The following is a 13,648-nucleotide window of genomic DNA, read 5'->3' on the forward strand; positions in this document are numbered from 1 at the left end:
ACAAATGAGATCAAAACTAAAAAGGTATACTGAAAACAAACATAACAAAGCACCATAATCTACTGAAGGAAACAAAAGGGCTTCCAGCAAGGGCTTCACCTTGTACCAGCCCTGCTTCTCCTGAAAACCACTCCCCTGCTCGTCTGCCATCAAGTGCAGCCAACTTGGCAAAAGTGACTGGACTCTTTCTCCTATAAATTCAGTAGACAGGCGTCGGTAAAAGGTGAAAGGAAATCCCAGCGAAACGGGGAGGGTGGCAGCCAGCCATGCTGCAGGCGTAAACAGTACCATTAGAAGGCAAGAGGCATGGACTCAGAGAAGGCAAGAGTCGGGAAATGCTAGCTTGCCTTCAGCGTTCTGGCAGCCTCCGGGGAGACAATTAACGCGGTGTCACCAAAAGCAAACCTCAGCCTTTGACCAGTCCCTGTGAAAGGTTAAAAAAAAAAAAAAAAAAAGCTTTTCATACACGGTTGTCAAGAATCCTGCTGAACAAAAGCATCTGCCAAATTTTCAGCCCCAAAGATGGGTTTCCAGTGAAAGTCAACAAAATTCGCTGCTAAAACACACAGGACAGCAGTCTTTGAAATATCTGCCAGTTACTTGGTGTTGTCAATACTAAACAAGGCAGCCTTTTTCTGTCTTTTTTTTTTTTTAACACTTTAAAACTGCACAGGTTAGGCAATTTCTTAATATAAGGAATGCTCACCAATAGCCTTGGTTAGTGTTAAAGTTGATTCATAGGTAATAGTCCTCTCAGGGGACCTATCAAGCAGCTACTCGGCCACACTTGCTCATTATCGACACACCAGGGTGAGAGAAATAAACTTACAATCGCATGCAAGAACATGCATTAATATTTCACCTTATACTAATTCAGTGCGTTCCCCAAACCACCCTTAGTTTAATGATTCTCTCGAAGGACTCGCAAAACTCACTGAAAGCTGTAGCACTCATGATTCCTGGGCATTACAGCTGAAAGATACACGTTAAAATCAGCCAAGGGAAGGACGCAGGGCAGAGTCCAAGACCGGTTCCGAACACGGACCTGCTACTGTCCTCTCCCGTGGAGTCAAGACTGAGTTACTTTCCAGGCGTTGATGTGTGACAAGGTGCACTGGAACTGCCAACCGGGGAACCCCACCCGGACCTCGGTGTCCAGAGCCTTTAATGGGGCTCCATCATGTAGATTCAGCTGACTGCCCATTTGATGGATCTCATTTCCCAGCCCTTCAGAAGACAGAGCTGATACCATATGAAGCAAAGCCCCCACCCTAAATCACGCTGTTGATGTGGATGAAAGTCTTCATGCCACACTGCTACTACCTGGGTGGCCCAAGATCCCCAGACAGACAGAGACCTTCCTCTCAAGCATGGCGTTCCCAGAGCTTAGAGGTTGGTCTCAGATGCCAGGAGCAAAGGACACACCTGTTTTTGGGTGAGGTTAAATTCCTTACTACACACCCAGTAAAATATGAGTGGCCGTATATATGTTTTTAATTTTAATTTATATTGTCGTAACCAACAGATCAATGCTAGAAAAGAGAGAGATGAGAAAAGAATGGACTCTGAAATCCGTTAAAGCTATTAAAGACCAGTTTGGTCTTCCCCTTTTTTTCCCCCTGCCATTCAATTATAAACAAGTCAAGTGATTCATATTTTCTCTAAGTAGACCAGGTTGATGTAAGAAAAATTTTATAAGACATTATATAAAACATGACATGTATCAGGGTGTATAAAAATTCTTTAAATAAAAATATATTTTAAAAAGGCCTGGAAAAAAATAGTAAAACCATCTTACTACAACTACCAGGCAAAACTCTCAAAGGAGAAACTGAGGTTTATAAATACCAAATGCATATTACTATGAGACAATTCTAAATGAAGTCTCATGAATTGAAGCCTAAATACTTGAACAAGTGAACATGAATGAAATGAAGAATAATTGACAATATTGCAGTCTCTAGAGAAAAACAGTATGGGAATAAAAATGTAGCACTAAATTATTAGAATATAAAGTGAATAAATTAGATAATATCAAATTTTTATCAGAAAGGAAGGGAGGATATAAATGGTTAAGTGAGCTTGGTGATAACATCTTGTATTTCAAATTTTAGGCCAGAGTTTATTTTTCTGACCCAGTTAAGAATAACAATATTTTTTTAAAAAGATGTTATTAACAGTGTTTCATTCCTGCTTAAGCAAATAATTGTGAAATCTCTTATGTGACTTTTAAATTTTTAAATTGAACCCAGACATGCTGGAGTAATGCTATAGCTTTTGTTGTCTTTGTTTTAACATCTGTAATTTTGAGCAGTAGTATACGTAGGGAAATATCATTCAGACCACTTATTACATACCCAAGAAAAAATTACACAAAATTACACATTGTCAGCATACAAATATATCAAGTGTATTCTATTCTTGTCACAAAAATCTCAGTTTGATGTAGCCAGTTCTCTATTTTTCCTTTCTATTTGGAAAAGCTTTGTTTAGTAACACAAACTTAGAATATTTTTCAAACTCCCTTTTAACTTCTTTGGAGAAGAGTCTATCACTCGGTTGGTTTCAGGTAACATTTGTGAAATACTTACTAGCTAGTGTTAAAAATAACATAGTTTCATTTTTTAAAATCATAAGTCATTCAACTATCTAGAAAAATATGGGGCTTAATATAAAATCCATGTACACACCAATCAGGCTTAACAAAAGCTAATGTTTATTATTTGCTTCCCATCTCTTGTTGTGGTAGAATTGAAGTCCCTTTCGTTCTGTTCTCCTGAACCCCCCACCAACCTGAATGTAGGATGTAGCTTTACCAACTAGGTTTTTATGTGCCCATAAAATATATATATTTGGGGAAATTGAGTTTTTAAATTTTACATGTTCTTTTTCCTCCTTACCTAAACTCTGTTTCTTTTTTTCACGTTTTTTTCTCTGTTGACTTGGAAGTTATACATTTATATTTCATATTTCCATTCTTTTCATGGTTTCTCTGACATTTTAATATGCGGAGTTAACTACAAATTTTTCTAATTTGTTTAAATTTATTCAGTAACCTTTTCCCAAACAAGGCAAGAAACAGTATGGTCTATTTTTCACTGAGCAGCCTCCTCTCCCATCCTGATGTACACACACAGCCTTCCTAGTGCTGGTTTTAATTTTTATTTTGTTATTTAGTCACATAAATACACACACATGTGCACGCACAGACACCTACTCACTGTTTTCTTTCTTTCTTCACAAGTTAATTAACTTTACTAAAACATACCACTTCCTGCATTCACCATTGTTTCTTTCTCCTCATCTTTCCCTCTCAGTTAACTTTTCTTTTCGTTAAAGTACATTTTTTTGTTCTCTCGGTGTGAGTCTGTGGGTGGCAAGCTTTCTTACCCTAGGTATGCCGGAAAAATTGTGTATGGTTTTTGAATGATAGCTGTGTTAGCCCAAAGGGTGGAATTGTCAAAGTACATTCATGCACATTACAGATCTTACCCAGCACCATACTTTATTCATGAGTCAAAGGATATGGGCACGCAGTAGGCTCGGGCAAAACATTCATTTCCTGCAGGAGCTCAAAACCAACTTATTTGCCTTCCAACAATGCTCCTTTCTCTACTTTAGGATGTGTTTTCATTTCAGATAAATAGAGTAGTGTTGAACAATGTATGCTAAATTGTTCACAGAAGCAGCCATTAGGGATTTGGAGCTCTTTGTTTTATACCCTGGTGATGACTGGAATAGAGGAACGCCTGGATGACTGCCCCATTCTCCAGCAAGCCATGCCCTACAATGCCATAAAGCTCAGGCTCATTTACAATAAACAATCTGGTTATACCAAGTATATCCTACGAAAATCATTTTCGAAATAAAGACTTCCTATCCTATTCCATTATCATACTGCAAAAGGTCTATTCAAGGTCATTAGTATGTTCATAAGGAAAACTGAAGGTCATTGACTCCCAACCTTCCACCCTCAACCAGGTCCCCACAGGGAGTGAGTGAGTTGCAGTCCCGGTGTTAACTCTTTTCTTCCCAGTTGTTTTATAGGATGGCTAATTCTGGGTTGGCACGTTTTGTCGTTTGGTTTTGTTGTTGCCCTGAGTACTTTGAAACTGTCATTCATTATCTCCTGATGTCCGCTAGTTGCTAATGAGAAATTTGCTGTCAGTCTAATTGTTTCTCCTTTGTTGGTAATCTGTTCTCTATTTCTGTTACCTTTTAAGATATTCTCTTTATTGTTGTCCTTTGCAGGTTCATTATAATGTTATAATGTGTCTCAGTATCCATTTAATTTCATTTATCCTGACTGGTATTCAACGGGCACTTTCAGCCTTAGTACACAGATATTTAATTCTGGAAGAAAAATCTAATATTTTATTAAGTATTGCTTTCCTATTATTCCGTTTTCTTCTGCAGAAATTCATTTCAGACAGTTGTCAGAGCCCTTCAGTTTTTCCTACCTCCTGTTTTTCTTAACTACACAAATATTTACATAAACACATTTTTGAATCACTTTATCACTCTGGCTGTAAGTTTCTCTTCCGGTTCACTTTTCCCTGTGTTCTCACTGTCCCAAAGTAAAGTTTACCACATCTTTAGTCTTTATTGTAATTCTTCACTTTTAAACATTAGTATATTTTTCCATTTTTATACTTTTTATTTCATTTCTACCTTTTTTGTTTTATAATTTCTTCTCTATTTTGAATAAATAACTAAGTGATACCTGGGTCTGGATCTTCACTTAGACAATACAAATGTACTCTTTTTCAAGAATCAGAGTGAAACAAAAATAGCTTTTTTCTGCCACTAACTTCTACTCAGTGTAAGGAAAGTTTTCTGACGCTGTACTTTCCAAACAATAGAGACCAGGGGAACTTCTACCAATCAGTAAGCTTGGGTCTACAGCCTAGGAGGAAAATGGAGCTGCAGATAAGTCTCTTCCAATTTTCAAGTCCCTGAAAGATCTTGGAGTACTAAGAAAGAAACAGTATGGCTTGTGAAGCACACAGGCCAATTGGATTGCATCTTTACATATCACAGTCAGGATCCTAGAAGGTAAAGAGTCAAAAAGTTTGTATATTGAGATTTCACTGAAGCCATATTTAGGCAGACTTCCAACAAACAGTGGGGAAAAAGTAAAGTAAAAGGTTAAATTTGTAAATATCTCTGAATTAGGGGAAAATAGTAGCTTGTCAGATGATTTTTTGTCATGGACGTACTTATATCATTCATCAGAGCCCTTCCATTCTTATAGCCAATACCCCTTCTATTTTTCACTCCTTCTATCACTATGATACAGACTCAAGGATAGATCTTAAAGTGAAAGGAATCAGAGCAACCACAGAAATGATCTAATCCTAGTTATTTAATTGTCTTATAAGTTTCCCATAAAGTTCTGGTGAAAACTAAGGATTTTGATATAAGGAAACAGCATATAATAAGGAGGGCTGTGATGTCTGCAGAGAGTAGAAGTTGTCCATTGGGTCTGGAACATAAAGTAGTTAAAACAGAACAGTAAGAGATAAGGGAAGAAGGATTGTTGGAGTTCAGCTTTGGAACACTCTGGAACGCCGGCCTGAGAAGGAACGCTGAGACGCTGCTCTGCTGGGACTGAGGAAATGTCAAATACTGGCTCCTCAAATGTCACTAACACAACGTGTTGAAAAAACAGTGCTGAGTCTGTCACCTCATCTAGGTAACTAAGAAAACTGTCTCAAGAGACTTGGGAGTGCTAGGTGGTGGGGGCAGAGGCAAGGTCAGATTTTACAGAGAACTTGATGTTTGGTCTAAGGTAGCTATTTCTATGTAGGGCTTGGTTAGGACTGTGCAAGGGTCACAATATAATAATTTAGGATCAGTGAGCACAGCAAGGAGAGGATTTTGAGGCTTTTGAGGTGAGGAGTTCAAAAAGTCTTAGGTATAAACTATTGATGTTTTTTATAGAAGAGTTGAAGATTTTCTCAGAAAGCCCCTATAATGAACAGTAAATTTCATTTATTTAGTGGGCAAAAATCTTCTTTGCTAATAAAAACAATGGAATAGTAATGTCACATTAATGTAACTAGTAAACCATGTAGGATTTGATGGTTTCACTTCTCAGAGACTTTGGAGGTTTCTGAGCAGAAGCATAACTTGATGATAGTTGTATTTTATAAAGATTCTTCTGGGGCTTATGGATAGAATGAAAAGATATGTGAGAGACAAAAAAAAACAGCATTCGCTGAGAAATTCTTTTGCAATAGCAATTAGTAAATGTGCTTGAATATTGAAAACAAAATAAGGAGAGAGAAGAAAGGAAATCAAAAAACAGTTGGGTAGATTGGCAGTGGAGGAATGAGGGAAGATTAAAGGATGTTCGGAAGAGAGAGAAATTCAAGATAGTGCTAAACTTTACATACGGTTGTCCATGAGATCACTAATTCTAATCACAGAAGCAGATTTCTCTCACATCTTTTATGAGGATAGTCCCATTGATTACACTTAATTTGAGCACCGCCGATATCAGGCCAGTGCGTCTTAACTCTGGCTACAAAACAGACTATCAAAATACCAGTGCTTTGTCCCGCATTCCAGAACAAATGAAACCACATTAATGGGAAACAGGTCTAGGTATCTGAATTTTTTAAAAGCTCCCAGATGATGTTGATGCACCGGATGCATCTAGTTCCTGACAGGAAATACTGACTTCTAACGCTTGGTCTCTGAAGTCAAGGAGCTCAGACTTTAGTTGGAGAAAGGTATTATAGGGGAGGTCCATTCCCCTTTATTTCACACAGGCTGGTGACATTGCCACGCCCTTCAGGACTTCCTGAGAGTGATGGATCTAAAAAGACTTGACTTTTCAGTTTCAAAATAAATTTATGGATGTACAGATCTTGTAAGTTTGACTAACATTCTGTTCCTTGTTGGGTAATGTTAACAATGTGGAGTTACCCCAGGATCAGTACAGAAAAGGACCAAGGAAGGGCACTGTAATATGCAGTGATTGGTGACTTTAGTCTGCTCAACTTGATCCCTCAAGTGTACACACACGCTTTTTAATAACTTTTGGACTCTAAAGTTAATATATTTTAATGCCTTTCTTTCTACCAGATATACCCTTCTTTAGCGAAAGTTTTCATGGTCTCTTCTATTTCCTCAATAATTCCACAATTGTCCCTTTCACTCTGTCCCAGGCAATCTCTGATCTTATTAACCAGGCCACAGACAAGGTCTCACCTGGGTCTACAGTGATGTAAATGCTTCTGATGAAAGCGTTTTTCCCCTAGATAATTCTAATTCAGCTTACTGCTTTTCATGTGCAGCCTGTGTTCTCCTGTAGATATTAGATTCAACTGGAGGATTTTCTCTTCTCAGAAAGTTAAACATCTGCTAATGAAAAATGACCAGGAATAAAGTACTTATTAGAATTTAATTACAGAGCAAATTGTGTTTTTTCCTAATAGTTTACAATGCGATCTTGCTTATGAAAAGTGATGCACTCATCTTTACAAATCTTTAACTTTATCCCCAAACAACAACCAAAGTACCTTAATGGGTGTCCAAGTGACAAATTAGATGAATGTCTTCCCCCTGAGTCATTTTCTGATAAAGACATATCGTTTAGTTGCAAGATGACAAACTATGTGTTCAAAGTGACAAATCATTTAATTAAAATTTACAAGCGGTTAAATACTGTTTGACCCAAATGGAGGCTGTTACCATGAATCAATTTCAGAGGAGGAACAGACTTTTCAGAAAAATAAATCCCAAATAACTATAATACTTTGAACATATTATACAGTTTCTTTATGGTGTTTTTGAACAGTTCTTCAGGTTAGTGGCAGTTTTTACCTGGTACAAAAAGAATTTCGATCTAGTTGAAAAGAATTTGAATTTTACTTAGTACTTAAACTATTCGTTTCATGAATATTTAATATCACGTTCAATGTTCAAGCAAAATGCTTTTCTATCTTAAGAGAAAATAGCTAAAATTTTGATGAGTTATGGTTTTTTATTGCACATACAGGCCAATGGGAATTGCAATCATCTTTCATGAAAAGGCTGGGTAGTTTTTATTGTTTGAGAATAAGAGTGGCCATTGCATTTACTTACTAATACAGTAAATGTAAAATTGCTTAAGTAACATGCTTTATTATTTATGCTGCCAACCACATAATATGAGGGTAGTTTCATAAAAAATATAAATTAGAGGAATTTCACATGCCAGCAGGCTGTAGATCTGTTTTATGGCTCTGACTTAGCAGGTGCCCTTCCATTTCGGTTGTGCCCTGTAATGAAGTACATATTTAAGCAGTATTGAAATGCAGATAAAAATATGATGTATATAAGGCAAGTCAGTTCCTTTCTCCAGAGATGCTGTACTTTCTAAGCTCCATCATTTGTAGTTAATGACTTGGGATACTTTTTATCAATTCAACTCAGCTTTTTGCTCATTTGTTCCACGCCAAGGTTGATAAGGTCTTGGGAAGTGTGTTTGCTCAATTTTAGTAGTAAGACTTTTAACATTAATGGATTCATCAGATATGGGAGACTCATCTATAAATAAGAAAATGCAGTAATAGTAAGTGTTAGACTAAAGCCCTAACATAATAAATAGAAAGATCAATGAAACATCCAAATAATCATCTAAAATATACATACCATTTTCTTCCCCCAAAGCACTTCATTTGATTATAAGGAAAAGGCAAATGATACTGCTGGATATAACTTGTTATATTTTGTATATATGAACTCTATTTTGCTTTCTTGTCTGTGGAACAAGAAACTTAAGCTTTTCACCCTTAGATATGTAAAGAGGAGTGATAATTAAACATGCCAAAAAGCACAGGATTTTTGCGAGAAGGTAAAGACACTTTATTATTAACAATGTGCTATATGACTCCATTCAAAATATAAAAAGCCAATGAAGTTTGACTTCTGAGGACAATTATCAATGGTTACCACCAAATACTTAGATTCAGTTGTGCTATATTCAAGTCAAGACTTGTTTACAATGCCAGATATCCGTGGGACAGATAGCTATAATTTTGACAACCAATTCTTTTCAAACAGAATATTTTCTCAAAGGTCAAGAGTATAAAGTGTTTCATACTCTGTTGAAGTTAATGGTTCAGCTTACATTGATAATGCTGTTTACAGTATTCTGAAAAACAGACAACCCCTAATTATCTACAGTAGTCATAAGTAATTGTCAAAAATGCAAATGAGAACAGTTCTATCAAATTAAAATAATTAGTACAGTAGTTAAAATTTCCTCTCTTATTAAAAACCTCTTACTTTCTAAAATATGACAGTGAAAAATGAAGGAATCCTTTAGCATACTATTACCTGTTATTGAAATTTGACTGTAAAATACAAGCACAAATGACAGGTAACAAGCTCAATGCAGATTATGCCCTAGGTATTCATTTATTACCTTGTTTTCCATTTTTGCACCATGACACCTACTTTAGCAAACTAACCGACCTCAGGCATACTTCTCTCGTACCTTAAATACCAACTCAGCCTCAGAATTCATTCATATAATTCCAGTTCTAAATTTAACTTACTGACTAACCTAATGAAATAATCCAGTCTCGAGCTTTGTGCCAAAATGTATGACTTCTGAGAAGAGATAGGTCCGTGTTTTCTTATTTTCCTTTTATTTATGTTGTAAGTAATATTTTATGAGTACATATTTTTTGTCATTACCACATACAAGTTGACAGTGGGCAGGAACTAAATGTGGCTATGACACATAAAATAAAAATCCATGAGAGTCGTAAGAAAGAGCTTTCCAGGTTTGTCTAAGAACTGACTCAAGGGCAACCCACAGTTTGCACTGCAGGCTGGGCACTCCTGTGTGAAAGGCTGTCTGAATCTGCACACCCCCCACAGCACTGGGTGTAGATGCCCCTCTGCTCCAGCCTTAGTGAGCTTGGTCAGCGGTGGTGGAAGTGCGGTCCCTGGGCTCCTGGGGGTTCCTACCCGTCCTGTTATCTGAATAACTGGTCCCCCAGCCCCGTCCTCCTTGCTGGCTCCACCCGGTGTACGTCGGCCTCTGTGCTGTCCTTGTTACACACCGGACAGGCTCCACAGGAGGGCTTCAGATTTCCTCTGCTTGCAGCATTCTTCCCCGGACATCCCAAATCTTCCCTTAATCTTACCCTTTCACCGACGTCAGCTCTGACCGTGCATGTAGATTGCTGCCACTTTTCCAGAACTCTCCATCTTACTTACAAAGCTCTATTTCTTTCATAGCACATATCATATTCTATTTATGATTTAATCATTTATGTTCGTGTTTTATAATCTACCTGCTCCCACTAGCATGTAAGCCCCGAAAGGACAGAAACTTGGGGGAATTTTGTTAAGTAAATGTGACCCCAGGGCCCAAAGCAGGGAGGGCCTGTCAAATAGTCAGTAGTCAACAAATACCTGTTGAATGAATGAACTGAAAATAGCAGACACATGCTTTAAGTCCTGCGCACTGATTACACGCAGGGATTTTAGTGCTATTTGAGTAGCACTGTGCCTACCACTACTTCTTCACTAAGGCCTTCCGGTTGTGTGCCAGGCAGCATTAACAGTTTCACACGGATCGTCATATTTCTGTTCAGTGCTCCTGTTCCTTACATATTATTATCACTGTTTTTGCACATGGGGAGGCTGAGATTCCAAGAATTTAAATGGTCACACAGCTCAGAAGTGGAGGAGGTAGGAATAGAACCTGGGTCTGTCCATCTCCGAAGATTTTACTATTAACCGTTAGACAACACATAAAATGCTTGTCTCTAATATGAATTCGCTAGAAGTGGGTCATAATAATAGTTTTTCTTCTTAATGTCGTTTATATATACATTCTAACTCAAGGACCTTCTGCTTTTCACAGGCACTAAGAGTAATTTCCTAACTAACATTCCTCTCTGCTCCAGTCCGTTCTGTACCTTGTGCTAGTGCAATCGGCCTAAAGCACCACAACTGTAATCATGCCATTAATGTGATCAGGGGCCTCCAGCGTGTTCCCATTAAGTACGTATTCTCTGTATTATGTGACTCCAGTGTATTCATCCTGGTGTAGCTTTCCATCCCCAGTTCCCACCAGAGTTAAGAAACCTGGACTTGAAGAAACCGGTAATGAAACAGTTGTAAGAGGTCTACCAAGTTGAGTCCTGTGTACAACTTAATGGGTTTATGAGTATACAGGTCTTAGATAGGTTGTAACCCTAGAACAGCATCATTGTCTTCAAAAAGATTCTCACTCCTTTTCTTTAAATCAGCCCGTGTACATGTTAAAATGAGTCACAGAAGACTAAGGGTAGATACGGTACCCCGATCATAATGGCTTCAACGCTGACCACAGAGAGGGAGGACCAGTTTTCTGCAGGTTGCAGTTCCAATCCACTCGGGAAGTAAGTAGGCAGATAACTTAGGGCCTGTGTCGGTAACCATGCAGGAAGAACCGAAAGCCCCGGGAGCTCAGACCTGTCCTTTTCATTGCTTCCTTCAGTGTCTATTACAGCGACTAGCACAGAGTAAAACTCAATACCCTCTTTATTGTTTTTATTGCTGCTGTTCTCATCAAAACTCTTCATTTTTAGTTCTTTTTTTTTTCCATTGTGCGTATGATATTTGCAATAACATTGCAAGGGGTACAGGAATTGGAGATCTTTAACGAAATAAATGGTGCAAATTCTAGAGTCTGAGATGGCATCCAAGCATTTCCAGAATGATCCTTTCCCAATGAAGGAAGGATCTGAAGTGCCTTGTCTTGAATCTCTAATTGTCTTCTGAAGGTAACTGATACGGATTTCCTTAAGAGTAAGAAAATGTCTCCGCTCCGTTCTCTCCTGCCGAACTGCACACCACTGCCTTTGTTGGCGTTCCAGCCATTACAGACCAAGTTTCGGTCGGTTGCTGTATTAGACTCCACTGTGTAGACTTTCCCCTGCACCAGGGCCCTGCAGTTCACAGTGTGAATGGCTCTGTCTAGTTAACAGTATACACAAGATTGAGGCAGCATGCTTTTATTTAATTATGGAAACCATATTTTCCCAGACGCTCTGGTGCACAGGCGCTCTTCATTTTCTGCACTCCACCGTGGAGAAAGCTCTTTACTTTTTTCTACATAAGCATTTTGTGTGAACTTGAGGCTTCAGCGCAACTGCATCCTTGGACAAATGTGGTACTGTGTAATAAAAATGCACTCTTTCATGTTCCATTTCTGACAGATTTTTTAAATATATTGGTTTAGTTAATTTGGCAAGGTTTAATCAAAATGGGGATGGCACTAATGAAGATCAAGCTATAATTGGATTGGATGTCATTTATCGCTTCCTGTCTTTTCCTTAACCCTTTCTTTTGGTGCACGCTCTTTAGTTATCGTTCTTTCTGGTTCATTTTGCTTTCCGTTTTACACTGACCATACTGTCAGTAACAATTAAAAGTCACTGCAGTCTTTCCTAATCCAACAGATTTGCGGTATCCCTTCATCGTGAGGCAGATTCAAACACAGCCAGAATAATATGTGGTACCTGTAATATGTGACCTAGTAACAGTAATCTGTGGTAGTTTGGCACCCCTGACTTGGTGACACAGTACTGGGTGAACTTTGACCTGAGATTCTGTTTTGTTTCTTTAATGAAGAGACCAGATAAGCAAGCTGTTGATAGAGGATGAAAACTTGACTCTAATCTGCCTTTATTAACTACATAGAGCCTTTGCAGATGTCTTGAAATCCACCTGGGGTATAAAAGCAACAGCAGCAGCCCAGAAGAGAGATGAGTTTAACTCTGACCTTCTCCAGGAAGACATGCCCCTCTTCTGAGTGATCAGTTCTCCCTTGGCTCCTTGACTCCTTGGCTTTACAGTTCATCTAGTATAGCTCCATCAATTTATTTTCAGTATTCTTCTGGGCTTTTTCTCTCTAATTAGATTATAAATTCCTTGAAGGTTAAGGCAAGACTTTAGCACAGGGCCTTGTACGAAATATGGAGTTGCATCATTTCGTCCCAGTGTAGAATTACTTTTAATGAACTGTGAATATGCTTTCACTATGCCACAATAAGAAATGCAAATAACTCTCCTAGTGAACTTATTCACTGTGTTTCCCAGGTTCTTCTGTTAGAGGACTTTTAGAAAAAGTTTCACCCATTAGAGGTGTCATGCCCAGGAAGAGTGAGTCTGCATTTTCTAAGCAATAATATGAGCGTGTACTGCTTATACAACAGGGATCAGCAAAGACTTTCTGTCAAGTGCCCAGTAATACTCTAGGATTTGCTGTCACAACTCAGCCACTCAGCTCGGTCACAGCTACTCAACTCTACTGCTGCAGCAGAGAAGCAGCCATAAACCATATATCATGAATGGGTGTGGCTGTGTTCCAATAAAATTTTATTTATGAGCACTAACATTCAAATTACGTATAATTTTCATGGTTCACAAATGGGATTTATCTTTTGATTTTTTAAAACTAGTTAGAAATGTATACATTATTCTTAACTCCAAGGTCCTGTTACAAAACAGGCAGCGATTGACAGAGTTGGGGAAAGAAAGCTTGGAGAATCCTGAACTTTTCTTAAAGATCTCTGTTCACATGTGACAGCAACTTCTGTTCACATTTTATTGGACAAAGTGAGTGACATGATCCATGCCAAAATTCAACAGG

At 38.2% G+C, this 13,648-nt stretch overlaps 1 protein-coding gene across 1 annotated transcript in view; it reads left to right on the plus strand.

The window, feature by feature from the left end:
- NEGR1 (neuronal growth regulator 1) overlaps positions 1–13,648 on the plus strand; it is a 769,326-nt gene that overhangs the window by 699,284 nt on the left and 56,394 nt on the right. The gene's annotated exons all lie outside the window — the stretch shown is intronic.

This window comes from Vicugna pacos, chromosome 13 (genome assembly GCF_048564905.1).
Source record: "Vicugna pacos chromosome 13, VicPac4, whole genome shotgun sequence".
NCBI lineage: Eukaryota > Metazoa > Chordata > Mammalia > Artiodactyla > Camelidae > Vicugna > Vicugna pacos.